The sequence below is a fragment of the Arachis stenosperma genome, chromosome 7 (assembly GCF_014773155.1).
Source record: "Arachis stenosperma cultivar V10309 chromosome 7, arast.V10309.gnm1.PFL2, whole genome shotgun sequence".
In the NCBI taxonomy this organism is placed as follows: Eukaryota; Viridiplantae; Streptophyta; class Magnoliopsida; order Fabales; family Fabaceae; genus Arachis; species Arachis stenosperma.
In genome coordinates this window covers 26683428-26687460 of record NC_080383.1, presented here as the reverse complement: position 1 = coordinate 26687460, position 4033 = coordinate 26683428, and the positions used below count along the sequence as shown (strand labels likewise).

Sequence of the window (4033 nt, the reverse complement as noted above, 5' to 3'; positions counted from 1 at the left end):
GACCATAGCTTGCTTCAATACTAACAATCTCCGTGGGATCGACCCTTACTCACGTAAGGTTTTATTACTTGGACGACCCAGTACACTTGCTGGTTAGTTGTGCGAAGTTGTGTAATGCCATGGTATTAGGCGCACCAAGTTCTTGGAGCCATTACCGGGGATTATTTGAGTTGTGAAAAAGTATTGTTCACAATTTCGCCTACCAGTACTGTTTGGTGCATTTTGCATTCCAGACAGACTTTGAGAAATCAAATTGACTTGCTGAGTCAATATTTTGTTCTGAGCCAATATGGCATTCAGAGTATCAATCTCAAGAACTCCTTTCTTCTGATTAGTCCCATTGTTCACAGGATTCCTTTCAGAAGTGTACATGAATTGGTTATTTGCAACCATTTCAATTAGCTCTTGAGCTTCTGTAGGCGTCTTCTTCAGATGAAGAGATCCTCCAGCAGAGCTATCCAAAGACATCTTGGATAGTTCAGAGAGACCATCATAGAAAATACCTATGATGCCCCATTCAGAAAGCATGTCAGATGGACATTTTCTGATCAATTGTTTGTATCTTTTCCAAGCTTCATAGAGGGATTCTCCATCCTTCTGTCTAAAGGTTTGGACTTCCACTCTAAGCTTACTCAATTTTTGAGGTGGAAAGAACTTTGCCAAGAAGGCATTGACTAGCTTTTCCCATGAGTCCAAGCTTTCTTTAGGTTGTGAGTCCAACCATGTCCTAGCTCTGTCTCTTATAGCAAAAGGGAATAGCATAAGTCTGTAGACCTCAGGGTCAACCCCATTAGTCTTGACAGTGTCACAGATTTGCAAGAATTCAGCTAAGAACTGATGAGGATCTTCCAATGGAAGTCCATGGAACTTGCAATTCTGTTGCATTAGAGAAACTAATTGAGGCTTAAGCTCAAAGTTGTTTGCTCCAATGGCAGGGATAGAGATGCTTCTCCCATAGAAGTCAGGAGTAGGTGCAGTAAAGTCACCCAGCACCTTCCTTGCATTGTTTGCATTGTTGTTATTTTCGGCTGCCATGATTTCTTCTTCTTTGAAGATTTCTGTTAGGTCCTCTTCAGAGAGTTGTGCCTTAGCTTCTCTTAGCTTTCGCTTCAAGGTCCTTTCAGGTTCAGGGTCAGCTTCAACAAGAATGCCTTTGTCTTTGTTCCTGCTCATATGAAAGAGAAGAGAACAAGAAAATATGGAATCCTCTATGTCACAGTATAGAGACTCCTTGAAGTGTCAGAGGAACAGAAAAATAGAAAGAAGAGATAGAAGAATTCGAACTTAATTAGATAGAGTTCGAATTGTGCATTGAGAAGGAGTGGTACTCCATAAATAGAAGGATGTGGGAAGAGAGGAAGAAATTTTCGAAAATCAAGTGAAATATTTTGAAAACATTTTTGAAAAACTTTAATTGATTTTCAAAAATCAAGAGTGGGAAAGAAATCAAGTAATTTTTGAAAAAGATTTTGAAATTAGAAATCAAAAGGATATGATTAAAAACTGTTTTGAAAAAGATGTGATTAAAAAGATATGATTGAAAAGTTATGGTTTTAAAAAGATATGATTGAAAAGATATGATTTTGAAAACAATTTAAAAAGATTTGATTTTAAAAATTAATGACTTGCCTAACAAGAAAAGATATGATTCAAACATTAAACCTTTCTCAACAGAAAAGGTAACATACTTGAAATGTTGAATCAAATCATTAATTGATAGCAAGTATCTTTGAAAAAGGAAAGAAATTGATTTTGAAAACATTTGATTGAAAAGATATGATTTGATTTTGAAAAACTTTGAAAACTTGAAAAAATTGATTTTGAAAACAAATCCTCCCCCTTGTGCCATCCTGGCGTTAAACGCCCAGAATGGTGCACATTCTGGCGTTTAACGCCCAATGCACTACCTTTTTAGGCGTTAAACGCCCAACCAGGCACCCTGGCTGGCGTTTAAACGCCAGTCTGTCCTTCTTCACTGGGCGTTTTGAACGCCCAGCTTTTTCTGTGTAATTCCTCTGCTGCATGTTCTGAATCTTCAGTTCCCTGTACTATTGACTTGAAAATAGAACCAAGATCAAATAAACAATGCATACAAGACACCAAACTTAAAATCAGACACTAGACTCAAACAAGAAACATAAAAATATTTTTGGTTTTTATGATTTTTATAATTTTTTTGTGCTTTTTCGAAAATTACATGAAAATAGAAAATAAAGGTTTCAGAATTCTCAATTTGGATTCCAGGAATCATTGCAATGTTAGTCTAAGACTCCGGTCCAGGAATTAGACATGGCTTCACAGCCAGCCAAGCTTTCAAAGAAAGCTTCGGTCCAAAACACTAGACATGGCCAATGGCCAGCCAAGCCTTAGCAGATCATTGCTCCAATAGCAAGATTGATAGAAATCAACAAGCTCTTGTGATGATAGGTTGAAACCTCGGTCCAATAAGATTAGACATGGCTTCTCAGCCAGCCAGACTTCAACAGATCATCATGAAACACTAGAATTTATTCTTAAGAACTCTGAAGAAAAATACCTAATCTAAGCAACAAGATGAACCGTCAGTTGTCCATACACGAAACAATCCCCGGCAACGGCGCCAAAAACTTGGTGCGCGAAATCGTGATCACTACAACTTCGCACAACTAACCAGCAAGTGCACTGGGTCGTCCAAGTAATAAACCTTACGCGAGTAAGGGTCGATCCCACGGAGATTGTTGGTATGAAGCAAGCTATGGTCACCTTGTAAATCTTAGTCAGGCAGACTCAAATGGGTATAGATGATGAATAAAACATAAAGATAAAGATAGAGATACTTATGTATATCATTGGTGAGAGCTTCAGATAAGCGTATGAAGATACTGTCCCTTCCGTCTCTCTGCTTTCCTACTGTCTTCATCCAATCCTTCTTACTCCTTTCCATGGCAAGCTGTATGTAGGGTTTCACCGTTGTCAGTGGCTACCTCCCATCCTCTCATTGGAAATGTTCAACGCACCCTGTCACGGCACGGCTATCCATCTGTCGGTTCTCAATCAGGCCGGAATAGAATCCAGTGATTCTTTTGCGTCTGTCACTAACGCCCCGCCCTCAGGAGTTTGAAGCACGTCACAGTCATTCAATCATTGAATCCTACTCAGAATACCACAGACAAGGTTTAGACCTTCCGGATTCTCTTGAATGCCGCCATCAGTTCTAGCTTATACCACGAAGATTCCGGTTAAAGAACCCAAGAGATAAACATTAGAGCCTTGTTTGCTTGTAGAACAAGAGTGGTTGTCAGTCACTTTGTTCATCAGTGAGAATGATGATGAGTGTCACATAATCATCACATTCATCAAGTTCTTGAGTGCGAATGAATATCTTAGAATAAGAACAAGCGGAATTGAATAGAAGAACAATAGTAATTGCATTAATACTCGAGGTACAGCAGAGCCCCACACCTTAATCTATGGTGTGTAGAAACTCCACCGTTGAAAATACATAAGAACAAGGTCTAGGCATGGCCGTGAGGCCAGCCTCCCAAAGTGATCAAAAGATCTAAAGAACAAAAGATTCCAAAGATCAGAAGATGAAAATACAATAGTAAAAGGTCATACTTATAGAGAACTAGTAGCCTAAGGTGTACAAAGATGAGTAAATGACATAAAAATCCACTTCCGGGCCCACTTGGTGTGTGCTTGGGCTGAGCATTGAAGCATTTTTCGTGTAGAGACTCTTCTTGGAGTTAAACGCCAGCTTTTATGCCAGTTTGGGCGTTTAACTCCCATTTTGGTGCCAGTTCCGGCGTTTAACGCTGGGAATTATAAGGGTGACTTTGAACGCCGGTTTGGGCCATCAAATCTTGGGCAAAGTATGGACTATCATATATTGCTGGAAAGCCCAGGATGTCTACTTTCCAACGCCGTTGAGAGCGCGCCGATTGGGCTTCTGTAGCTCCAGAAAATCCACTTCGAGTGCAGGGAGGTCAGAATCCAACAGCATCTGCAGTCCTTTTCAGTCTCTGGATCAGATTTTTGCTCAGGTCCCTCAATT

General features: G+C 39.7%; 1 non-coding gene across 1 annotated transcript; it reads left to right on the top strand.

The window, feature by feature from the left end:
• Window positions 1-526: 526 nt before the first annotated feature.
• LOC130942525 (small nucleolar RNA R71) lies at window positions 527-630 on the top strand. The gene has a single exon (XR_009071092.1). It is a non-coding gene; the product is annotated as a small nucleolar RNA R71 (small nucleolar RNA).
• Window positions 631-4033: the final 3403 nt, after the last annotated feature.